This window comes from Cyprinus carpio, unplaced genomic scaffold (genome assembly GCF_018340385.1).
Source record: "Cyprinus carpio isolate SPL01 unplaced genomic scaffold, ASM1834038v1 S000006753, whole genome shotgun sequence".
NCBI classification, from domain to species: Eukaryota; Metazoa; Chordata; class Actinopteri; order Cypriniformes; family Cyprinidae; genus Cyprinus; species Cyprinus carpio.
In genome coordinates this window covers 446857-474736 of record NW_024879352.1, presented here as the reverse complement: position 1 = coordinate 474736, position 27880 = coordinate 446857, and the positions used below count along the sequence as shown (strand labels likewise).

Genomic DNA, 27880 nt, shown 5'->3' with positions numbered 1-27880 from the left:
CATCATAGTGTAATTATCAGCTGGGAGTTTTGAAAGCCACTATTAATTCTTTAACAACAACAAGAAAATCAGAGTAAAAAAATATTTTTTTTTTATATTAATATTTTGTCTCAGTATTATCTGATAAAAATGATGTTTTTCGTGGTTGCTTTTAATTATGTTCATTGTTCATTTCAATTTTTTGTGATATTTTTTTTAAAAAATACGTTGACATGTTTCATGTCATAAAATACAGTCATTTAAAATTGATGCTAAGATAAATAAATTGACACGAGAAAACAAACAAACAAAAATAGCCTGTAATTATATTGATGTGTTGATGTTGAACTTCCTGCGTCTCCCGCACACGTGCGCGTGCAGTGAGATGTGTCTCTTTGGTAACGCGCACCTGCTACACCAACACGCGGCGTGTCACTGTGACAGCTGTGACGGTCAACCCTAAAACTATTATCACACTACGCAAAGTTACTTTGTCGAATTCGGGGAATCATTTGGTTACACTGAGATCTCAAATCTCAACGCAAAAGCGCAAAAACCCGGAGGTGATCATGTCCACAAGAGAGGTAGCAGAGAAAACAGCTGATGAGAGCGCTGATGACGAGACGGACTGGCTTTATGGAGGTGAGAAATAAACACACTGATGATTCAACTTGAAAATTGTCTGGAGTGATTCAGGAAAGCAAATCAAACTTCCTCGTGGTGAGATGGATAAGCATTACTCCAACATCTAACAAAACCAAAAGCACACGTTTCTAAGAAAGGATCTGGCCCTAAATTTATTACATCAGAAACCGTTATTTATTCAGCTGCACGCGTTTCAGAACATTTACGTTCAAATCAACGCTTACAGAGAACATATGGCAAGAATACATTTATACACACCTAACATAACAGCATCATGTAGTAAGTGCTGCTGCATTTAATAGCATCTGATCAAAGTTGGAGAGCTCTTCAGAAATTATTATTATTTTTTTTTCAGTATCAAATATGGCATAGGACATGACAGATGCCATATCATGCCCAATAGAGATGAATCTGAGAGAAGAAAAATCAATACAATGTACTATAGAGTTGACATTTTAAATATCAGGTTTTAAAATCGTATTTAAATTTATCCATTCAAGTTCGCTTGTTTATTTATTTGAAATCAGTATGATTCATATGAATTCCTTAACCCTCTAATGCTTGACATATACAATAACAGTAAGAACAGTATTGCATATATTTAAAATGCCTAGCCAACCACTTTTTTAGGATCAAAGCTCTGTAGTTTATATATATATATCTAAATATATATATATATATATATATATATATATATATATATATATATATAATATTATTTTTTTATTTTAATAATAATATTATTATTATTATTATTTTTACTGTGGGATGCAAAATATACAAGGCAATGTAATACAATGACGATTGAGAGAAATAGGCAAACACATGTTCCACAAAAACCTGATGTATCATATATGAAATGCCCATTTTAACATTACTTTTCTTAAAAAAAAAAAAAAAAAAAAAAAGTAAGTTTCAGTCCAATAACAATAGAAAAGTTACATAACATTATATTTACTTACTAAAATGGACACACACTGTGACCTGAAAGTGGACGCTTTTAAAATTACAATAAATAAATAAAAAATAAAATGAAAAGGAAGAAACTATCAGATGATAGAAAGCCTGTGATCATGTTGATCATTTAAATGCCATACAAATTTGCATGTCAAATATGTCAAAGTGTAGGCTTTATAGTGTTAAAAACAACTATGGCAAAAACTTTACATTTCTTAAACTGTTTTTTTTTCCATGTGAAAATAAATCTTGTCCTAATTTCTACTTCTTTTTCATAAATAGATGACAATTTTGATGAAGAAGAGACAACAGAAAAGGAAGTTTTCAGGTGAGAATGCCCCAAGAAAATGTGTTTAGCTGTTGAGAAGTTTCCAAAGAAAAGGAGTAGAACTTTTCATGTTTTAGCATCTTTATCTAAGATGCTAAAAATGTTTTATCTTTTATTGTCTTTATGAATGGATGTTTATCCAAACTTTTGTAGACTACACAGTTCACAACTGCATAAAAAGACAGAAAATATAGAGTACAAACTGGTGCAAAGACCTTAGGTTTAATTATTGCAGTATTTTTGTTGACATCTTAGCTTTAATCAGGCAGTTGATTTATTAATCTTCTCCAAAATGTCGCTTTGCCTTTTTTTTAAAGCTATTTGAATAAGCTCTTCCTCATATTTCATTTCATTTGCATTTTCATCAGCATTTACTTTAATACATGGCCCCAACACAAACACATGCACAGTTCATCTCTCTGCCGTCTTGGGATTTTCTGCTCCTGGCAATGTCAAAAACTTTCAGGTCACTTTAGCCTCGAACTCTTTTGGATTTGAAATGAGAGTTTACAAGACCTAATGGTGTGCCGACTCAGAATGAGAGAGGCTGACACATTTATTTCCTGTTAGGGCAAGTAGCGTTGTACAAATGAAGCGTGTGCATTTAATTCCTGCTTAGTAATGACCATATGTGCACATTAGCAGTATGTGACACATCTTTGCCGATAGACCTCTTTGCAAAAATGCTCCCAAAGTGGATCAAGCCACACATGTCTGGTGGAACTCTTTGGACGCTTGTTAAATTCAGCGTTGGATGTGCACAGGGCTAATACTCCTCTTATGTGCTCACTGAGGTAGGAGTGAGAAGGAATATTAACCATTGTTTTATTCCTCTGCTTCCCAGCATTGTGTAGAGACGTGTTAACTGTTTCTTGGAGTTGACACAGCGTTTTTTATCGGTTGGATTGCTTCACCTTCATTAGAGTCGGGGCAAAACTCAAACCCAAGCGAGAATTTTCCCTCACGCTGCATTGGCCTTAAATAAGCCTGATGAGGCCGCAGTGATGATATAGGCCTCACTTAAACTAATGTAGGCCTGGTGCTAAAGATGTGCTTGTAAATCGATCCCCTTCATTGCCTATATCTGCAGAGTGTAGAAGCCGTTTTTATTGTTCTGTAGCATCAATTAGTGCATTGTGATTAAATCAGACAGACTGATGAAACTGACAGGAAGTGAGTGCATCCAAAGGAAAATGAAGATTCTTCTGCAGAGCACACACCTGGGGCTAGTTGCATGTCTTAAAAAGTTAGTCATATTTTTTTTTCTTCAAGACTCAGGATTTTTTCTTCAGATTCAAGAGTGATCTAATTTGAGTCTCAGAAGTACGACAAATTACCCCTTGTCTCGTTGGTGAAACTAGTTCTTAAATTTAAAATAAAAAAGAACAATTTATTATTATGCTTTAAATTTTATGTTTTTTTCCCCAAACTATCATTTAGTGAAATCTAATCTATATCATTCCCTAGTTTGAAGATGTAACTGAATCTTGATTATTTATGTAATATAACACATTATTGTACAATCTAATTGGTTAATTATAAACACATATCTTCTTCTGCAGTGCTCTGATTGGTGATGTTGATGGAGTGAGTGGACTCAATTACCAGGTGCTTGTTTTAGCTGCAAAACTTATTTCTAAACTTTTTTTTTTTTATCTATTTCGATTAGTTGTGATAATGTAGGATGTTCATTACCTTTACAAACATCATTTTGTTCTTCCCTCACAAAGGAAAGTGAATCAGACAGTGATGATGATGTCTGTGTGACCATCGGTGACATTAAAACAGGCGGATCTCAGGGCTCGTGAGTAATTCAGTCAGAGTTTTACAATTTTAGTTATATATGTCACTGTCAAGTCGTCTCGTGTCATACAGATACTGATGACATCTTCAATTATTCTGGGTCTAATAAATTGCTATAATGATACTTAATGGTCTGTTTGTGGTTTACTCTGTAGGTCATTTGGTTCTAGTTCCGTTAGTCTGAACATAAAAACCTCTGTATCAGGTTAATAATGATATTCATTGCAGTATCAATCTATTTTTAAATATTTGCTTATTATAATTGCCAAAAATGTTATGTGCTCCACAATTTTTTGTGAAATCCTGCATATTTATACTTAAATTTGGGACCCCCTCCCCCCAAAATTAAATCATTTGGACGTTTTCGACAGCATGGTGGGCAGACAAGTAAATAGTCTAATTTGATTTTCTCCATTTTTGCTAATATTGTAATTTCTTCACGCTGAACTCCTCCACCCTATTACAAATATGTTTATCAATAATAGAAAATAATATAGCTCATGTAATTAATAGTTCAACCTCCTGAGGTTAACGTTTTCTAAATGAAGAATTTCCTTTCACTGACCATTAATTTGAAAAGTATTTCCTTTCACTGACTATTAATTTGAAAATGAAATTACTATGCGTCTTAGCATCCCAATGTCCATCCCTATTTTGTACCCTGTTGTTATTGTAATAAAAATATGATATGTAGCTATGTCCAAAGAGATGGAGAGACTATCAAGCCTACTATTGCATTACACATAACCACACTGTGATTAGTGACATTCCACCTTTAAAAATTCATTAAAATTATTTATTATAAAACTTGTGGACCATTTCAATTCAAAAAGTTTAAATATTTCAGGAGTATTTATAATAAAAAATATATATTCTATGTCTTATATTTCTTATATTACCATCATGCATTTCCTGAAGGAAGCTTACATGTTTAGCCTGACTGAACTGTGCTGTGCATGAGAATCCCTTTAGGATATTTCTCTGGGTTTGGTTTAATATGGGTGTGGGAATCCAGCCTCTAAAATCCTTATCTGCTGTGAGTCAGGCTCCAAGTCCAGAGGGCTGGATCTGGATGCTGAAGGCAATGTCCTGAAGGTGGATGTGGAGTCCTTTGAGGAGAAGCCATGGAGGAAGCCAGGTGCAGTTGATAGCATTAGGATGTGTGAAGTGTGTGTGTTATTCTAACACAGATTCATATGTACCTTTTTCTCTAGAAAAGCTACAGTGTTGTGTTGTGTATAAACGCAGGTGCAGAGGCTGTCTGACTACTTTAACTACCGGTTTTAATGAGGAAAACACACTGGATAGGCTTACTGTGGACAAACAGAGACGTCCTACGCCATTCATGAGCCCTATGCTAGAGATGCCGTCATTGAGTCTGGGGGGGTCAATTAAGCAAACCATCACCACCCAATAATGTCCATTTAACATTAAATAAAGGTATATGCCCTTACTTTATCATGATGGTCATACTCGATGGTTGATAAATGAGTTTTGAGTTCTGACTGCGGCATTTACTGCTGTTTTCTGACTTGACAAGCTTTGTTCCAAAGTCAAAGTGAGCTGCCCAACACTAGACAGTCCTGGCTTCCTCTAAGGCGAGCTTCCTTCAGTTTTGTGAAAACTCAGAAGTGCATTGACCTTTGGACCCCCCCCCCCCCCCCCCCACCAGCCACCCACCCCATTATGTATACTTTGAACATTGGTACACGAATCACTATGCAAATTGTGATCATGGATTCTTAAGCTCGTTCCTGGATACCAGATACTTGTACTGTGTTATGAAAAAAAGTCATACATTCCACAACAAATTTAGCATCCATTACAGACGCTCGCACCTCCAATTGTTGTCCGCTAGTGGTTTTCTCCCTGAAATCCCTCCCACCGGGAACTAACTTAGGAATCACTTAATTACAACTCTTGTAGTGGTGTTCATGGTACACTCAACTTAGAAACTATAATGTTTTTACACCATGACTTGACCTGCATCATGTACGATTTGGACATGTTTCCAAGCAGTCTGTTCACTGAACCTCTACCGCACAACACATATGTCCTGACCTCCACACTGCTAATGCGGCACACCCTAATCAGCTTTATGCCAGACTAGCACACGTGTACGTCTGCAAATATGTCTGTCTTAAGAGATTGATTTAATCTGGAAATCATTGCTGTGTATATGCCCATTGATAGAGTGCCGACTTATATATATATAGTGTGTTGGGTGTGTGTGTGTGTGTGTTTTGATTATTTTATAAATTATAAATTTGTCATCAATTTTGTTATCTCCAGCTTGTGTTTGCTGAACCTTCTTTGCACACACTCGTCTGCCAGATTTTTTTTTTCCCATCCACTGAGGCTCACAGTGCAGGAGCTTCTGGGGCTGCATTAACCACCACTGTGAAATCTCTTGAGTGCCTTAGAATTAAGATGTACCTTAGGAGGAGGCGGCCAACTAAATCTGGATGGGATTCATAACTTTTGGAACACCTTTTACTTTTGAAAGTTGCCTCGTGGCAACTTAAAATGCGGCTTCTGTAGGCGGCTCATGAGTTGTTTGGAACTGCCTTTTGTGTATGTCGAATGGAGTGTGTATGCATAATGTATGCCTCTAAGGTCTGCTCTCTTCTCTCTCTCTCTCTCTCCTCTCTCGCTCTCTCTCTCTCTCTCCCCAGGTTCGCCCAGGTTCATCAGTGTACTAGCCTTTGTAGTGATCTCGTCAGAACACTCACAAAACCAGGATACATCAACCTTTTATCAAAAAACACATCAGTATGAACCAATCAAACCAACCAACCAACACCATACACACACATTGCACACATTTTACTTATTGAAAAAACATAAGGGAGGAGTATATCGGTAACAGAATTTATTTTTTTTTTTTTGGGAAAACTGTCCTTTAAAACAGTAAAAAAAATGGCCAACATTTTCGTTTTAAAAAGCGTCTTTGGCTTTAGTCCTAAAACCATTTAAAAGCTATTTTAAGTATTTTTCTAGTATAGTGAATGCAAAAAATTACTCCACTCAAACTCATTCCATGCACTGATGCATATTATAGGCTATAATCAGCCGCCTGTAAGCAGTCATTTAAAATTGATCTGAAAAGGTGTACCAATGAAGCAATGATCAGAGAAGGCCAGTAAGCTTTTGCATACAATGTGCATTGAGTTAAATAAACTGTATTAAGTATCTGTAATGAAGAGGAAGTAGGAATAACTACAGTATACTTGATGTAAATTTGATGGGGTTGGTGTTTTCTCTTTTTGTTCTTGAATCATCGCGTGCAGTTGAATGTTTGGCATAAGGGCAGTGTAGCACTCTTAATGGCTGCTTATTTACTGTGCGTGCTAGCCATGTTCCCAGTAACGGCATCATTACATGATAATGGCTTTCTGCTGTTGTCCCCAAATGCTCTGTACTCATATATACGGGTAAAAAAATTGCATTTTTTTCCCACTTGATTTCTATCAGCTCTTGTTTTCTGTTCTCCCCTGAAGAAAACATCCTGACTGTTGAAACCTATAATATTTCAACTAGTTACGTTTTTCCATGAGACACAACACAAATACACACATGCTACGGTTCAGGCCCTGGTGGTCCAGACTCTCTTTGGTCCTGGGCAAGAGTTAGCAGGGTGATTTTTTTAATCAGCCATTCCTTGAACCTCTCCTCAATCAGTTGAAGGTTATTGCCTCGCTCAGGGGGACGTGGTATGAACCGGACGCATTCAACAAGGGTAAAGCAACAGTCCGGCATTCATTATTACCACATACAAGTACAGACAGGATGCAGGAGTCAGACACAGTACGCCCATTTTAAACACAGAGCATGATGTGGGCATTTTCAGAATCAAAGGGTCGTAACAGAGATTGTCATTCGATCTTGTTCAGCCCCATTAAAATGCAATGTTTTTGCTCTACAAAGAGTTCACATGAGTTAATGTGCATATTCAGGTACAGCTTGACTGCCATGGTTCATTAAATGGGACTTACTTAAAGTCAGCATGATTGAATGCACTGAAAAATTCTTAGAAAATTCTTATTTTGTCTTTCACAGTTCAAGTGCGTCTCAGAAATTTTTGTTCATGTTTCACTGATTGATATTGAGTCGCTATTGAGCTTTAAAACTGACACCTAGTTGCCAAGTATTTGGTACTAATGCTACGAATTTATATTTGAAGTTAGCCCAGGATTACTTTTATTCTATAAGTGAAAGCGTCACACAGGGGGTTTAGCAAGATAAAGTGAGTAATATTCAGCTGGTCATGTGATCTCATAATGGCCACTTTCATACAGTAAGTCGACCCTCTCTATACACAATAAAACAACTTTTGTTTAGCTACAGATATGATGGAAGTTTTAGGCCCTGTCCCAAAATGACACGCTCCCACACGCTTCATGTGCACTTGTGGTCTTGCAGATTTACAATGGCTGCCACATGCAGGCTGCCAACAGTCTCTGTATCGGTTGTCCCATTCGTCACATTAGCTTTCAGAAGAGTCCTTTGTGAGCGCCTCCTTTGTAGCCACTAAGCACCTTGATGCGCATGTCTTCCAAACCCACACAGCAAGAGCCCAATAGATTAGGGTGCCATTTGGAACAGGCCTTAGGTTAGTGAAACAAAATAATTTTTGTTTTTTTTTTTTTTTTTTTTTTTTTTTTTTTGTAGTTTAAACCATTTTTTTATTGGGGAAGATTACTGAACACATCTTTAAAGGGATAGTTCACCTAAAAAAAATCATACAGTATGACCTTTTTTCTTCCGTTGAATATAAAAGAAGAATATTTTGCTAAATGCTTTTTTTTAGTCCATGCACTTGCATTCAATGGTGCCAAAAACAGGTTAATTACCAACATTTTCAAAATATCTTCTTTTGTGTGAGTAAATGATGACAGAATTTTTATTTTGGGGTGAACATCCTTTTTAAATGGAGAAATCGGTTTAAAATATTTACTGCATGACCATAGATTGCTGAGATTAAAAATACAGATGAGCGCAGACTGCAGAGCCAGGGCTGGGGGTGAATTTTTTATGTGTACCTTTTTTTATAAAAATCATAAGAGGGGTAGCACTTAAATCTACTGTCGTGTCTGCTGAAAAATAGGTGAAACACCAGAAGTGTGCCAATCTGAGGCTTTTTACATTTGTGTGTCTGTGTGTCTGTTTTCCACTATAGTTGACTCTGGCCCCAAACTCCACCAGCAAGACAAGAACAATAAGGACTTTTGCAGACAAGCTGGTCAACTCTTGATGCTTGCTTTTCTTGCAGCATGCATAATTTTTAATGCAGCATTAATTTGCTCTGTTCTATTCTGATTAATTTTTAGTGACTGAAATAGGTTATTGCCTAGTTCATTTGTGCATTATTTAGAGTATTTTTAGCCTTGTTTCAGGAGACTTGAAGATTTATGAATGGTGACGACTACCACACATTCGAGCGAGCGTATGACTGCTGTGTGTACATAAGCTAAAAATATTGAGAGAGAGAGAAGGAGATTTTCCCAGATCAGCAGGAAAATCGCATTGACTGAGATTGTGTGTGTGCCAAGTGTCCTATAGCGCAAAAAAAAAGAACCAGTATCTTTTTTGTTCAATAAATAGCTTGTAGTGTGCAACCTCCTCACTCACACATATGGACTCAACATAATGATCTGATTTTGATTTATGCTTGTGGGTGTGAATGCAGGAAGTCGAGTGGTGCGATCAATGTTATCGGAGGACAAGCAGGGACCATCAGTCGAGTGGAAGGGAGAAGACGTCACAGTGCTGATGAAAATAACATCCAGGTGTGTTTTTGCATGCTTGATGGGCACAGAGTGAATCGCTGTAAATAGTAGAGTACTGATCTCATATAGTTGTGTAATTTCAGGTTGTGTCAGAGCAATCCTCGGACACAGAGTTATCTTCCCCAAAGCTGTTGCCCTTCTTTCCTCCCAATATCCCACCTCCACCTTTCCCTCCTCCCGCCATCAGCACCACACTCCCCCTCATACCACCACCTGGTAAGTGAGCTCCATGCTGTACACTCATGCACACTCACTTTGTCAGCAGAAAAGGTACGGGGCTGTGCTGTGCAGTGACGTAGTAGCATGTGAATGTGAATGTTACGACATTGCGGGTTTTTCCTTTCAGCTTGTCCTTGATAAAAAAAACTCTCACTTTAATAGTTGCAAAAATCAAGCAGAACACGTCTGACAGTGACACAGTGCAGCATATTAACCAGCTTATTAAATGTAAATCAGATTATTCTCATAACCAGCGGGTCAATCCTCATAATCTATTAATAAGATTAAATTAGACAAAAACAAAATTTTTAATGTTATGTTTCATCCCAAATATTATTGCTTAATATATTATAATATTTTTTTTTTTTTTTTTCAAAAGTTTGTTGTCAGTAAATAAATAAAATGAGTACTTTTATTCAGTAAGGATGCATTAAATTGATAAAAAAGTACAGCCATTTATAATTTTACAAAATATAAATATTTAAAATAAATGCATTTCTTTTAAAACGGTCAAAAAACAGTTTTTAGCATTGTTTAAAAATAGTTTTTACACATCAAAGCATCTTCTAAAGGAGGATGTGACACTGAAGACTGCAGTAATGGCTGCTGAAAATTCAGCATTGTCATCACAGGAATACATTTTATTTAAAATATATATAACAGAAAACAGTTTTTTTTAATTTAACAATATATTACTGGTTTTAATGTATTTTGGATCAAATCAATGCAGCCTTGCTGAGCAATAAGACTTATTTGATCCATGAAGCTGGACGTTTCCTGACTGAAGGCCAGCACTCTTTCAAACAGTCCAAGTGAGGTTAAAGGACATGTTGATATGTTTTCATTACACTGCATAACCGTAGGGAATTTGTGGTTGCCATGACAACATTTTTCCAGGATGTGATTAATTCACAACCCATATTGAGCGACCTTGGCGACGTCTTCTCCTGGTCTGAAGAGATCCTTAATATCCTAAACACGTCTTATTGGTCTACTTAAAACATAAAGGTTATTTTTTTTATGATGCCCAAAAATGCTGTGTTCTTAAGGTTGAAGGTTAGATTTCAGGTGCTAAACCAGATGAGCTGCAGCAGCTGTGTGTTTTTCATTTGACAGCGACTAAATATTGAGCATGCATGTGTCTCTGTAGGAGTCTGACAACATATGCGCTTGAGCTGGTGTGTCTGTATCCAGGTGTGTGTAATTTTCTCTAGGTTTCCCTCTGCAGCACAGGCCTGCTGGCCGTCAGTTTGCCTAACTTCCTGCTCAGATGCTGCACCTCCACACTTTCAACAGGACGTCTATATTTGAGCTCTCTTAACTCTACTCCTCTTCTGCTTCAAAGCCCTATCAAAAAATTGCCTTCTGCCAAATCCTGCCACCCCTCCTCCGGCCCACTCAGACCTCTCACTGAAAAGACTCACCCATCATCCCCGTTTTTCAGGACCCACTCATCCTTTTTAATACAGTCAAAATATCAAACTTTCTGGTCAGGCCTAGCCTTTGAAGTTCAGCCTATAATCCAGAACAGGCCTTTTTCGTTTTATCATAGAAGCCCACCTTCTCATTTTTAAGTTATAGGCCTCTTTTATTTTTGACTCACTCCCCATGTGGGATATCGCCAACCCCATTATGGCCACGCTGTTCCTTTGTTGTCATTAATGTGCTGCGTGTGTGACTAAAAAATAGCTCAGGGCGGGGAAGAAATGAAAAAAGTGCCCATGCTAGCAGAATCGTGGCACTGAAAATGTGCTGAATGACCCAGCTGTGCTGAAAGAGAGAGGGGGGAAAAAGATGGAGAGAGCTAGTTGTTAGGAGAGGAATGTTTTGATTAAATGAGGCTGTGGAGAAGTGAGAGTTTTTTTTTTTCATTCAAATCATAATTTTAATGACAGATTTGTTATGAGAGGATTTGTATTTTACATTTTTGCACTGATAGTCTATATGTATATATTACAAAAAGAGTGATCCACTTTGATTCTTTTAGAGGACATTAATGGTTGTAAACATTCATAAAGTACCTTTAAGCACCATTTACACAATATATATATATATATATATATATATATATATATATATATAATATATATATATATATATATATATATATATATATATATAAATTGTTAATTCATTCATTTATTGAAGTAATTTCATATGGTAACACTATAGAGTAAAGTTCTATACTTTAGCATTATTGGTAATGCATTGGCATAACATGAACTAAGAGTGCACAATACTTCTACAGCATTTTTTTTTTAATGTCGACATATACAGGTACACAGGTATTTTGAACAAACATGAATTAACAAATTTTTAAGATTTTTACTAGCAGATCTGTGATCTTACTGAACTATTCTAGAGCTTGCAACAGATCTCTGATATAAATTAGCATAGTATCCACAGGCAGACTAAAAAAAAAAAAAAAACAAAGTACATACTTTCTTAGAGGACTCTGAAGTTTCAAGGACAGCATAGATGATTTGCGAGGCTCTGAGTGGATGCATGCGTTGGAGGGGACGCTGCATTTCTACCTCGTTCTATGTTAGCCAGAGCTGCCTGATTTCGGTGTTGCTCAAATTACTGTTTTTCTTTTAGAATTTTTTTCAGTCATTTTTGTTGTCGTTGAAAACTGTCTTTTGGAGCTGGCTCCCATCAGGGGTCTGTGGGTGAACAAAAGTGGGATGGTGCCCAGATGTGCATGAATGTTTGTGAGTCTGTGGCTAAGTGTGATCAAAGCAGATAAGTGTGTCTCAGCCATGTGAGGGAGAATGTGTTTTTTGGGGTGCTGCGAAGGCCCATTTGTTTCACACACGCGTTTAAGGGGGGTGTCATGGTTAGCAGGGCAGTAAAAGTTGCAGGCCACTTAGTTTGTTGAAATCCTGTCTGGATGTGTCATAAAACACTGTTGAGTCATTTGAAGTCAGGACATCTGGACATACGCACACAGACACAAACATGCATGCGTGCATATAATAAATGAAATCATATGAAGACATTTGAAAATAATTGTACTGCATGTACACTTATGATTTTACTATTCCTCATTTTCATGCTTATAATTTTGATTTCACCATATCATTATCAACATAACAGCTGTTTATGCCTGCCATTTCAGGTTTCCCATTACCTCCCGGGGCCCCTCCACCTATGATACCACCCTTAGATAGGTAAGTGTTCATGTTCAAGTTTTTTTTTTTTTTTTTCTTCTTACTGATTGATTGTTATGCATTATAGCAGGGTTTGTGTATGAAATATGGATCATGTGTGTGTGTATATGTCCAGGCTGGTTTCGTATAGAAACTGGAGAGAGAGACAAAGGAGATGTAGCAGAAAGAGAAAGCAAGAACATAGCAAGTCACTATACAGGAAAAAGAAGGAGAAAAAGAAAGACAGAGAAAGAAAGGGAGAGAGAAAGAGGTAGAGCTTGTGAAAGAGACTTAATAATGTTACGTCTTTGCAGAACACTTGTTTCTCAGAATGCCTGAATATCAGTTTATTTTCGAATGAAGGTCAGTGGTTGAGTGTGCCCATACCATCCATATTTTATTTTATGCAAATTTTTGAGATATAGCATAAAAAATGTAAGAATGGAAACACCAAGATAAGAAAAAAAAATAATAATTCCAAAATGCCTGAAAACTAAGCTTGGTTATTTATTTATTCATTTGTGAATAAATATTTTAACGGTAATACTGTGAAATTACGATTATTATTATTGCAATTTTAAAATATATATATTTTCAAATGTAATTTATTCTTGTGATGGTAAAGCTGAATTTTCAGCAGCCATTACTCCAGTCTTCAGTGTCACACGATCCTTCAGAAATCATTCTAATATGCTGATTTGCTGCTCAAACATTTCTTATTATTATCAATGTTGAAAGCAGTTGTGCTGTTTAATATTTTTGTGGAAACAGTGATGCTTTTTTGTCAGGATTCTTTGAATAGAAAGTTCAAAAGAACAGCATTTATTTGTAAATGCAGTTACTGTCACTTTTAATCTATTTAATGCATCCTTGCTGAATAAAAGTATTAATTTCTTTCCAAGAAAAACCTTTTGAATGGTAGTGTATTTTTTGCAACTTGAATGGAAACAAAGTTATAGTCATTTCTATTACATCTATTACTGTCTTGAGAAAGCAAGCAGTAGGCCAAAAGAAAAGACATTTACATTTAAATGGCGTAATTCTTAAATGGGGCACGTGTTTGCTACTTTTCCAGATTAGCATATTTTCTTATAGAAGACTGTTATGTGGTAAATTGCCACTAGCAAAAGGAAAATCACATAAATCTGACAAAAAAAAAAAAAGATATGTAAATATGTGTAAAAAGTTATGTTAGTTTAAATGTTAGAGGGCTCAAACATTCAGTGTCCCTCATAACAGAGATGACTGACTCTTCTTAAAGCTAAAGATTGGCAGCCTTCATGGAGTTTTTGGGACAGTAAATCTAGGCTGCAGCTACAAAAGCTGTAGTCGTTACTTCTGTCTCAGTTCCTGCCTGCAGTATGTAGGGCAGCTCATCAAAGTTACACCCCAGACTTAGAAGAGGAGAAATCAAGACAAAAGCACTAAACTCCCATCTGCTTCAGTTAATCCACTGTGACTGTCTTTCTTCCATATACACAGAATTACTTATTCAGTTTGATCCAGCTCTTTCAGCTTATCCATGTGCTTGGAAAGCTATCAAATGTGTGTTTAAGGTGGTTAAGTGTGCGTGTGTGTGTTTCTGTCTCTTCGTACACATACTTATTTGCTTCTCATTTCTGTCTGACACTGTAACTTATCTTCTTAGGACTAAAAATATGGTTAAAAAGCCGTCCCCCCAACCCCGGTCAAATGCCAAATAAGGCAGAGAGAGAGACACAGACAGGGTGGCCATGTTTGTGCCTCTGGCCTCCTGTTTACAGGCATCCAGAACTAACTCCCATCCATCTATGCCTCATACTCTTCCTCCCTTTCTCCCCAAGACAAACAGCCAAGTCTTGGCCTGTCTATCTGCCCCCAACTTTATTTCTAGATTCACTCCCCCTCACAGTTTGACAGGCATCATCATCTGCAGAACATTTGTGTGGTTCAGTGCCAATTGTTTTAAGGCTGCAGTGGAATCATGGCTACACAATACATATATAGTATATATAGTGTATATATAGTATTATATATATATATAGTAAATAAAATATATTAAATAAAAAGAAAATAAAATTTCTCTCTCTGTTGGCATTATTTTGTTATATTTTTCATCCTCTTTACCTCTATTTCTCTGTGCTATTTTTATACTTTTTTTCACCATATTCTGACCCAACTTCCCCATTTCCTGGTCCTTAAGTTGGCTTTTTTCATACTTTTTTTCTGTTGTTTAAAGAATGGTTCTTCTCACGTCTCAGTCTCTCTGCCAAGTCCAAACATCCTTGAAGGAGTTTCCGTTCATCCGAACCCTGCCAACCAAGGACTGTATAATTCATGAATCACTTCCTCTCACACCGTCATGCCAAAAACTAACTAACTTTTCTTCTTTTACACTCTCTTTTTCTGTCCTCTCTGTCACCTACATGATAATTTTTCACACATAAACATCACATGCTGTGAATATATAGTAAATTTAAAGGGTCCTTATACAAAGCCCTGAGGGACACCCCTGAAATAGTGCTCTCTGGGACACCATTTCAAAAGCACAACACCCTTCCTTCTGCTTTAAATTTATCAGGCTTTGGCTCTCCAGTCAACAAAAGAATTCACAGTCCATGTGTAGGAAGTCCATTTTCCACAACTTTTTAGAAAGAGACAGTAATTGTATATTGAAGGCAAATTGCTTTCAACACTGGGTTTGAATAGATGTCTTGAGACTTGGCATCCACATCCAGTATAACTCATTTCTTGTCAGCAATCCCTCATCACATGTAGTTGAATATCAATAATAGTTGTGTTGTTGATACGGTTACTTACCAGAGCAATGTGGAACAGGCTACTGGATGGACAGCATCTTTGCACAGCCATTACTGTGAGCCCATTAGGGTCAAATTCTGCAATGATTAGCTGTCTTAATGAGCTAGGCGTTAATTAAGGCTTACCTCAGGAGAGACTGCGAGATCATCTTACATCGGTTATCATAAATTCCTCCTCTCATCTCCTTTTGTCTGCTCTCCTGTGTATAGACATAATGCAAGAGTGAAGGGATAAGACATACTGATCATGTATTGTAGTTGGCTGAATTTAAAAGGGTTCATAAGAAAGAGAAAAGAGGAAGTGGATAGAGCAAGGGAGAAAGACAAAGAGAAAGAGAAACCAGAAAAGTGGCATGTTTTCCAGAGATATTAATAGAAACTGTGCACTCTTAACCAACACCTGACCACAAGGAGTCCTGTTGGATGCGATTTCTCATACACACAAACTTAACTTCTACTCCTGCAGAACACCCCGGAAACTAGCAGGCAGCCAGGGTTTATGGATCACCAGTGGTGTGTTTGCCAGAGCTGTATCTCCTCACACAATCACACACATAGTTACACACTGCTGGCACTTAACCGGGCTCATGCTGCACTTTGAATTAATGCCAGTAACATCAAACAATGAAGAAATGGAGCTCTTAAACAGAGGAACGTCTTTTGATCATTGTGAAAAGTTCTGACTACCTCTTTTTTTTACTTTTACTTTTTTCCTATTTTGTTGGTATGCTCTATTTATTCCTCTCTCTTTGTTGTTAGTTAAAAATAATGGGGTCTTGCTTTGTTCATAAGGTTCAGTTTGGGCAAAATAAAACATATTGAATATGTTACAGCACCGCTTTTTCCTGAAAGAGAAAAACTAAGGTTCAGATTAATGTGTGTGTGCATCCATTTGATTTTTATAAAAAAACAAATCAAACTACTTTAAATATTTAAAATAGAACCTTTCAAAATAGCAGATGATTTAACCACACTGTCAATGCTAACGTTATCTTTCTTATTACAGCAGTGGATGTTTGGCGGGAGGCTATGATCGACGCTCAGCTACAGCTTACCCCTTCCCTGCAGGTATGAACATTGAATGTTTATGAAAGATATGCACTACACCAGCAATCTTGGGTAAAACTTAGTTATGAATACATTTTGTTAAATGATTGTTCTAAAAAGCTTAATCACCTTTGGTTCTATGCCAGTTATAACCTAATAGCCTATAACCTAATCATCATTTTTAGCGATTCAAAGGTTAGGCAATACATTTTTGACTTGAGAAAAGAAATATACTTGCTTATGGAACATTTTGAGTTTTCATTGGCTTCTGAATTATGTGTGTGTGTGTGTGAAAGGAAGTCTGTGTTTGAGGAACATTTCCTTGTGGATTTTCCAAACATCTTGTAGCGAATAGTGAGAAAATATTTAATTTGGAACCTGCATTGGATGTGTCTTAATTGGAGCATCCAAAGTCCTGGACTGCCAGTCAAAAAAAAAAAAAAAGGAGTTTCTGGTCACACAAACACAGCCAGACTGCCACACACGTCACAGAGCTCTGATGATGCATAGGGAGGCGTGCAGTTGGTGGAGACTACAGATAGTAGAACTATATACAAAGTGTTAACATACTCAACACATCATCACTACACACCCACAAACACACACACACGTCCTGTTGCACTTTAGAGGGATACGTTTCCCGCCACTGAGCATAGAAATGCACTGCAAGCGTTTCCACTGCAGTCCAGCACACATCATTATTACAGGCAGAGGTTAACAAGGACATACACACACAAAGAAAAATGAGCATGACATAAAATCTGCTGTGGCCTTGTTAACCTCTGCATGTTGTAATGATTTGGGCGTGCTCAAGAGGCTAAAGCAGTTATTGTCACTGTGAGCTTTCAGTGATTGTTGTATGCATGTTTGTGTGTAAAAGATAGGCAGAGAGAACGCAATAGCTGTTATAATAAAAACAAGCTGTTATCCTGCAATCTGTCTCAAATGTGCAGTTTAAATATTCAGCAAAAATGTGCTGAATAAAACTGGTATGCCTTTTGAACAGTGTTTTTTTTTATTTTTATTTTTTTTATAGCTTTTTTATTTAATTATTTAATGTCACTATTGTAAATCATTGTATGTGTGTGTGTAGATAGATACATAGATTATGTATTTAATTATATATTATTATTATATTTAATATCAATAGATATGTATTTCTATCTGCTGCTTAAATCATTTTTATTTATTTTTTTTCCAGGTGTGTATACACCTGCAGTGGGCGTGGCTTCATGGTCAGGTGTGATAGAAAGCAGCAAGGCATGGGAAAACTACACCCGTCAAAACAAAGAAAGGGTGAGAGAGAAAGCCAGAGAAAGAGGACACACAAAAGACCAGGAGCAGGAGAGAGAGCGGTATAGAGAAACTGATCGAGAACACAGCCCCTCCTCCCAAGTACACAGAAGGTAGTACAGTCAATTAACAGTCTCAATATAGCAAGGTTAATTGGATGTTTAATTGTAGCTGTTTTTAAGATCTGTGCAGTTGTTTGACTTGTGTCATTTTAAACTTGCATTATTTCCATTCCTCTGTGAAACACAAACTGAAATGAGCTGTTATAGGAGCAGTAGCCATGTGGGCAGCGCTGTGTCTCATGTCATAGCTGTGCACAAGGTGTTCGAGTCTCAGCTCAAGGTTCAGGCTTATTTGTTCATCAATGATGTCATCAGCAACTAGTTGATGTCGACTCAACTTTCATAAATGTCAGCTTTAAAAAATCATAAATAAAAAAATAAAAAAGTCATTCAACCCACAGTCTACAGCGCATGTAGAGCTTTTTACCTTTCAAAACTGAAGCAAAAGAATCATAAAAATGGGTTTATCAGATGTGCTATATTACAAGTCTTCTGAAGCCGTATGACAACTTTTTGTAGGAAACAGACTGGAATTATTCACTGATGATGATCAGATCATTGAGTGATTTAATTATTTATTTGTGAACTGAAACAACATATTCATTTAAAAGACCAAAATTAACAACAAATGAACTCTTTCAAAGCTATTGTGTAGCACCAGAAGAAGTGAAATAGAGTCATATGGACCATTTCTATGGTTTATTTTATGGTGCTTTGCATCTGTTTTGAAGCTTGGCAACTTCAGTTACCTTTCATTGTACTGTAAGGTATACTCCACCCCCATGTTGTTCCAAACCCGTAAAAGTTTTGTTCGTCTTTGGAACACAATTTAAAATATTTTGGATGAAAACCGGGTGGTGGGGTGTGATTTTATTGTATAATGGAATGTAAATTAAATTGTAGTGTTAAATTAAATGGTATGTATGTAATTGTTAGTATGATTAATCTGCCATCAGATGTGCAGTCTGGGTTATATGAAGCGACGGGAACACTTTTTGTAAGTGAAGAAAACACAAATAACGACTTTATTCAACAATTCCTTTGGCAACAGTCTCCTCTGTGTCTGTCCATATCACCGTATGCTCTACTGTATCATCCGCGCCACAAGGATGCACAGTTTTCTTTCAAATCAAAGCTAAATACACATAGAAAAAGTGCATCGTTTTGGCGCGCATGATACAGAAGAGCTTACGTTATTGACACTGTTATTTACTTGGCAGTCTATGGGACAGTCACAGGTTTTCATCCAAAATATCTTACATTGTGTTCCGAAGACGAACGGAGCTTTTACGGGTTTGGAACGACATGGGGGTAAGTGATTAATGGCAAAATGTTCATTTTGGGGTGGAGTATCCCTTTAATGCAGCAAAGGGGCAGTCATGGCCTAATGGTTAGAGAGTTGGTAGTGAATAACCAGTGCTTTCTTCCTCTGTGTTTTTAGTGAATGATGTGAGACCCTTGAGCAGGGCACCAAACCCCCAACTGCTCCCCGGGCGCCGCAGCGATATGGCTGCCCACTGCTCCATGTGTGTGTTCACTACTGTGTGTGTGCACTTGGATGGGTTAAATGCAGAGCACAAATTCCGAGTATGGGTCACCAAACATGGCCACGTGTCACTTCACCCAAAGCAACCAACACATTCCTTAGAATTACTGTGTGCCACAGAAGAAAGTCGTACAGTTTGAAAGGAATTTTCACTTTTGGCCAATTCATATTTAGTTCTCTTTGACCTCAGGAACATTTGAGCCATTGCTGTGGTGGCAGTATTCAGTGTGAGGTCACATGTGGAGAGATCTGAGATTAAAACAGGGCAGCAGAACAGCGGAGAAGCGGTCTGTCACTTATGAAGTCAACATGCTCTTTCTCTTTTAGATTAGCTGTCTCTTAGTCTCACTTCACATGAACATGAGTGACCATATCTCAATATCTGTATGAGTATTTTCTCTTTAGTGCCTTAAGGGTTGCTTTTTAATCAAAAAGTGTGACAACGTGCTAAATAAAATGACTGTCAAATCTCAACATGAGTCCTCTGACTCACGCTGGGCCTGTGCAAAGACACACACACACTTTTGGCATGGTACGAGAACTAATGTTGTCACACACAGCTGCACATGCCAAGGCTTTGAGGCTATGTTAGCGGCTTAGCGCTTGTGCCGTTGCTCTGAGAGAGTAGAGAACCTACTGACCAGCAAATTATATACACTGACAAATATTTGTCTTCTCCATCACTGTTGTATATAATATCAACCCAGAAACTTCTAGGGCTGGACCAGAATATTTGATTATTCAATTTTGAGATTTGAATATTCTTTTTTTTTTTTTTTTTTTGAACACCTTGTATCCCCTGCGAAACAGTTCCCGTTTGCCCTTAAATATGAATAGGCCATTAGTGAACGTCATGATTCAATTCATCTGGAAGAGAAGACAAAAATGCTGAAGACCTCAGCTGTGTGGGAACACTTTAAATTGAGTGAGGATAAGACAAAGGCAGTGTGCCAAATATGCGATTTGAAACTGGCCTACCACAACAGCATATCAAGTATACAGTTTTGTAAGTTGTAAAAAAACTAACTGCTTTTATCCAGCATGTTAATCAGTAATTTTACACATGATAAAAACATGCTCTTATTTTGCTTTGAAAATACTTGCGAATACGGTAGTCATAAAATAAAAAAAACACACTAGCCCAGCCTAATACTAATTTTTCTATATTAAAAGTATTGCTCTTAATAGACCTGTATGTTTTGTATTACTAGTGCAGTGCAGTGTCCGTTCTTGGAGCATATAAGCCCTGCTCGTGTGAGGCGCGTCGCTTCTGGCCTCACGCTGTTCTGTAATTTATTAAAAGTTTATTCATTCTAAACGTGTCGCGTGTCCATTTGCACCAAAATTGCACCGCAACAGCTAAAGTCTGTCTACACCATAGACTGTATACAAGGTCTACACTGGACGTGACAAAGCGACCTTTGAAAATCATTTGAAATTTGTGTCAGTATGTCATAAATAGAACACAGCAGCAGTTTACTGTCGGGAATTTGTCAGCCGCGCCGCATCCAGTGTAGACAGGTTCTACTGTATTTGCCGCGCTGCTCAAGTCCAGTGTAGACACGGAGAAGAATATGAATGAATATGAGTATTAGGATGTTTTTTGCCCCCTCCCACCGAAGCTATGAATATTCGGTGTTGATTGCTACCGAAGCTTCGAAGCTCAAAAAATGGTATTTGGATGATGAGTAGAAGATAAACAATTCTTTTCTGTATGCAAAATCTCTTTCGCTTTAGCACATGCTGAGAGAACTTTACATCTATCACTCACTAAGATCCTGTTTATGGCTGGTAAGTTCCTTTTCAAGTGATTTGATCATAAAAATTAAATAAAATAATTTATAGTTTTGTTCTCTTGGCTGTTTCCTTATAAAAGTCCAGAAATTTCTTTCTCGTCAAGTTTTTCGTCATGTGTTTTTTTTTTTTTTATTATATGATGTCATTGCTGTCTTGCCGCCAGCCAATGGCTGCATTGCTGATCGTGGTTTCACCAGGTGTGTTCGAAGAACCAAATTAGCCAGATCCTGATTAGCACGATGATATAATCTTGGATGTGACATTTCATCTCGGATGTAATAAGCGACGTAGGAAGAACTGCCCCATTGTTATATGTTAGTAGTTCCTGTTGTGTATGTTAGATTTTCTTGTTGCCATGCTGTACCCTGTCCTGGCCTGCCTGCCTGTTTTCCCCCCTCGTGGTAGTTTGTGTTCGCTTTTGTTTTGTTTTTACTATTCATTGTCCATAAAAGCCCATCGTCCTGCAATTTAGTCCTCGCTTCATCCCTCATTGGAACCATGACACTTATTACATCTTGTGATGTAACAAGTAATGCAAATTTGAATTAAATGTAAATAAAAGTACAAACCCGATTCCAAAAACGTTGGGACACTGTACAAATTGTGAGTAAAAAAGGAATGGAATAATTTACAAATCTCATAATCTTATATTTTATTCACAATAGAATATAGATAACATATCAAATGTTGAAAGTGAGACATTTTGAAATGTCATGCCAAATATTGGCTCATTTTGGATTTCATGAAAAGTCCTGGAAAAGTTAAATGTACATATAAGGAAAAGCTGGAGGACCAATTTGCAACTTATTAGGTCAATTGGCAACATTGATCTATAAAAAGAGCCTGGGTATAAAAAGAGCCTCTCAGAGTGGCAGTGTCTCTCAGAAGTCAAGATGGGCAGAGGATCACCAATTCCCCCAATGCTGCGGCAAAAAGCAATATCAGAAAGGAGTTTCTCAGATAAAAATTGCAAAGAGTTTGAAGTTATCATCATCTACAGTGCATAATATCATCCAAAGATTCAGAGAATCTGGAACAATCTCTGTGCGTAAGGGTCAAGGCCGGAAAAACATACTGGATGCCCGTGATCTTCGGGCCCTTAGACGGCACTGCATCACTTACAGGAATGCTACTGTAATGAAAATCACAACATGGGCTCAGGAATACTGCCAGAAAACATTGTCGGTGAACGCAATCAACCGTGCCATTCGCCATTGCAGGCTAAAACTCTATAGGTCAAAAAAGAAGCCATATCTAAACATGATCCAGAAGTGCAGGCGTTTTCTCTGGGCCAAGGCTCATTTAAAATGGACTGTGGCTAAGTGGAAAACTGTTCTGTGGTCAGACGAATCAAAAGTTCTTTTTGGAAAACTGGGACACCATGTCATCCGGACTAAAGAGGACAAGGACAACCCAAGTTGTTATCAGCACTCAGTTCAGAAGCCTGCATCTCTGATGGTATGGGGTTGCATGAGTGCGTGTGGCATGGGCAGCTTACACATCTGGAAAGGCACCATCAATGCTGAAAGGTATATTCAAGTTCTAGAACAACATATGCTCCCATCCAGACGTCGTCTCTTTCAGGGAAGACCTTGCATTTTCCAACATGACAATGCCAGACCACACACTGCATCAATTACAACATCATGGCTGCGTAGAAGAAGGATCCGGGTACTGAAATGGTCAGCCTGCACTCCAGATCTTTCACCCATATAAAAAACATTTGGTGCATCATAAAGAGGAAGATGCGACAAAGAAGACCTAAGACAGTTGAGCAACTAGAAGCCTGTATTAGACAAGAATGGGACAACATTCCTATTCCTAAACTTGAGCAACTTGTCTCCTCAGACCCCAGATGTTTGCATACTGTTATAAAAAGAAGAGGGGATGCCACACAGTGGTAAACATGGCCTTGTCCCAACTTTTTTTGAGATGTGTTGATGCCATCAAATTTAAAATCAACTTATTTTTCCCTTAAAATGATACATTTTCTCAGTTTAAACATTTGATATGTCATCTATGTTGTATTCTGAATAAAATATTGAAATTTGAAACTTCCACATCATTGCATTCTGTTTTTATTCACAATTTGTACAGTGTCCCAACTTTTTTGGAATCGGGTTTGTAAATGAATGAATGTGGATAATATACTGTAAAGTTCATTTTTGAATACATGTTGATTTAGTTGAATGTATTTGATAAAACTAACTATAATTACACTCAAAACATCACATCTGGCAAATTAAAATAATGACATTTTAAAATATTGATGTTTTTTGTTAATTTTTTATTTTTAACTTTTTTTGTGCTTTATCAACAAGTAACACAGTTTTGTGTAGCCTTGTGTAGGCTTTTTATATTATTATTATTATTATTATTATTATTAACATTATAAATGTCTTTGTCACATTTGACACATTTAATGTGTCCTTGCTGAGTAAAAGTATTAATTGCTTTTAAAAAAATCTTTTGAACAGAAGCGTGAGTTCTGATTATCTTTATAGACCGATGACCAAGTAGAATATATATATAGTACCTATTAGTACCTCAAACTAAATATCTTAGTCACAGATGGGCACATCCAAAGATTACTTCTTTCATAGTACTTGTAATATCAAACAGGTACCTTTATTGTTTTGCCTGATCACTCATGATCAGATCGCACAAGGTGAATGTTAATACCAGGTGTAAACAGGGCCAAACTCAAGAGCAAGATCAGCACAAAGAGATCAACAACACCTGCACTGACAATCTGCTTCATTAACTTCTTTCTTCTTTTCTTACTTAGCCCTTTCCCTCACTTAATCTCTCTCTCTTTTAATCTGGCTGGTAATGCTCTTAGCAATTTGGTTGTTGGTTTGGTGATTTGGTTGGTCACTTGGTATATTGGGTATGTTGTTGTTTCTTGTGGAGTGGAGTGGGGTGTGTTATGTCTTGATTGCAGAACTGGTACAACACCTACAAAAAAAACAGAGAGACAATCACATCATGTTTTACTCATTGTGCCTTTATACATTTATAAGTCCCAGAGGGGCATGTATATGGTTGTAATTCTTAATAAATCGCTTGAAAAATAGATGAAAACACAGATTCATGTGTTAGCAGTTTCGGTTAGCAGCTGCTAACAGTAACAAAGATATCATTTGAGTAACTATAAGAAATGCAAAGAGAGGAAACGTCTGAGTTACTTACAGGGATAGTTCACCCAAAAGGTTTATTGCAGCAGAGTGTTTATTTTTGGGTGAATGGTGCCTTTGAGTGAAACAAAAACATTTGGCTGTCTGAAGCGATCGCACACAATCCACAAGTGCCTCACACTGACCACTGCAACCAACTGTCCCCTATCATCTAATTAGTGTTTCCAAGACTAATCTATTGCACAGCACCTGAGGGCCGGAGGTTTCAACTGACTGCTAATTACAGTCTCTTCTTTGTCTCTCTCTTTTTCTGTGTGAATGTGAAAAGAGAAAAAGAGAGAACGTAGTAGATGTGTACTCGGAGCCATTCATTAGAATACTGTACATCATAACAGCTGCAGGTTGAGCCATTTCAGAAAGATGCAGCACAAATAGCACAATAGCACTGAAATCACTTTCAGAATATTTTTAGGTGATAAATGATAAAAACATTGACAGCCAGTTAGAGTCCAATCAAGGTTTAAGCGCCTAAAGTGGCAGGCTAATATAGTTATTGTCATAGTTATCTTTTTAGGTGTGAACAAACCTTAAGTCTTACAGTTTCACAACTCTGTTTCATCAAACAAGGTAGTTTGTCCCATCTGGAGTGTGGGAAAGATACAGAAGCCATTCATCTTATTAGAAGTCAGTGTACAATTGTAATGATTTTTAAACTGCCATTAGCTTAGCAACATGCTAAAGTCAAACTCCGTTGAAAACAATCGCCAGTTTGCCAAGGAGAATGTTACTTGTGTGACGTACAAAGTTTGATCATTCCAAACGATCGCTTGTGAGGTTCTTTGACAAATAGGATGCTGCACTAGCTATGTAGCAAACCAAGTCATCTTGCTCTGTTTTATAACAGACTGATGCACTATTTTCCCTCATTACTAATGTATTAACTAGTGTATTTGTACATGTGTGTGCAGTGAGGAGGAACGTGTGTCTCGACACAGGGATCACCGTCATTACGGAAGCGAGAGGTACCGAGAAAGCTCGGGAAGAGAAGGAGTGAGAGACAGACATCGAGAAAGAAGACACAGACACAGGAATGAACAACACAGATCCTCACGCAGGTAATGCACCGGGTCAGAAATTCACCAGGGTGCATAAAATACCAAAGGTGACTAAAATGCCCGAGATGATGGGCAGAAAAAGTCCCTTCAGTCCATTTTTATTTTTTATCTGTTATCTAACATTTGATATCTATTTTATAATATTCTATTCTAATCCTATCTAGTTATGGGTTTAAAGGGGCAGTTCCCCCCAAAAAAAGAAAATTCTGTCATTAATTACTCACCCTTATATCGTTCTATACCTGTAAGACGTTCATTCATCTTCGGAGCACAAATGAAGATATTTTTGGTTAAATCCGAGAGCTTCCTGACCCTGCATAGACAGCAAGGGAACCACAATGTTCAAGGCCCTGCAATGTGGGAAGGACTGTTGTAATTTGACTATTTTAACGATGCCCTTATTACGTTGCAGGGCCTGTGAACATTTCACTTTCATTGCACTCTATGACGGATCAGAAAGCTCTCAGATTTCATCAAAAATATCTTAATTTGTGTTCCGAAGATGAACGAAGGTCTTACGGGTTTGGAATGACATGAGGGTGAGTTATTAATGACAGAATTTAGATTTTTGGGTGAAATCTCCCTTTAATTCCTCTGCTGAAACCATAGTGACCTGTAGCTATCATCTGTATTCACTGTTTCAGAGTCAAATATTGCTGAATGTGTAGCTAATACTGCGTTTCAGTGGTTAGATCAGTAACAAAATCTCATGTTATAATTATAAGCATTATAAGTTATCATCCATTTTTAAAATAGATTATTAACATTGCTTTTCTTTTTTTCGGTTGCTATTCTTTTTTTAAAACTCACTATAGTTTATTTTCATATGTGACAGCATTTGAAATGTACCAACATAGAACTACTTGGCAAAATGTGTCTCCATGCCAGTGGATGGAGAGAACGAACCACTGTCAGAATGAACAAAACGAAGCCGAAATCTGAAAGCCGTAGAAACAGAGAGAAAAATAAACCAAAAGTAATATTAGTCACTAGTACAAGTGCTTGAATCTTTTTCATTATTTTTTCAGACATCGACGTTTATAGTAAAGAATGTGGGTCCACTTCGATGCGTTTTCTAACATGCAAAACTAAAGGAATTGGCAATGTGTGTCCCCCACCCAAACCCTACACATCCCAGCATCTCTTTCACCTCTCGTTTGAAGAAAACCCCTCTTATGTGCAGCATCTCAACGTCCTCTACAAATTTAATGTTGATTTTGATTGTATAAATAACATCCATACTTTTTCAGATAAATGTGTATTTATTTGTTTTTAAATTGTAATGTATTACATTATACTCAATATATTATACATAATTGCTGTGTGTAAATGAATTGATTTATTTTATTTAATTTTATCTTTTTTTTTCTTTTAATTGGGGGGGGGGGTTCTCACATATAATACCCAATATCCTTTTGTACAAATTTAACACACAAAACCATAACAAATGCATGTACAATATGTCCACATACAAAACATGCCATTAGAGCTTCACATCAGTCACATCATGCAGAATAACACACACACAAGCACACAAAAGGGCCTACAAAGGTGATATTCATTGGGGGCAAAGCAGCTTATATAACCATAACATATATAGATCATGTGACCACCTTCTCTCTGTCACTCTCATTAGTGGAAGCAGTAGGAGGCATCATGATAGTGATGACGCAGATACCCACAGGAGACACAGGCACAAACGCTCTAGACACAACCGAGGAAGCCTTGAGCCCAGCGAGGAGTGCAATGTGGACCAGGAGAACCAGTGAGAAGCCACAGAATAACTCCCTGGCCAGCTGGTGAGCCCATTTGTGGACCAATAGGAGGTCTTTAGTGAAAGATCATTAGTCTTGTCACCAGTCAGATCCTGAGTGACCAACTGTGAATAGATTTTTCATTTATAGTATGCCAAACACTTGATAAGCCTATTTATGTTACAGTTTTAGCAATTTAACATTTAATTTCTTGAAAATATGATTTAAAAAATTAAAAGGTGGTCAACAAAGAACACTATTTTTATTTAAAAATGTATTTATTCAGTGATTTATTATTGTTTTGATAATACAAAATTGTATTTTTGTTGTGCCAAATGTTAATTTTGTTGACGCAAAATCATTATAAACATAATCAAGAAATGTCAATGTGTGTGAAGTATGATTTATAGTGGAGAACACCAACAGCTGTACTGGCCTTAAAAATTAATTGAAACGAATACA

The 27880-nt window shown here is 37.1% G+C and overlaps 1 pseudogene; it reads left to right on the top strand.

Moving 5' to 3' along the window:
- The first annotated feature begins 336 nt into the window (after positions 1-336).
- LOC122134512 lies at positions 337-27448 on the top strand (annotated as a pseudogene).
- Positions 27449-27880: the final 432 nt, after the last annotated feature.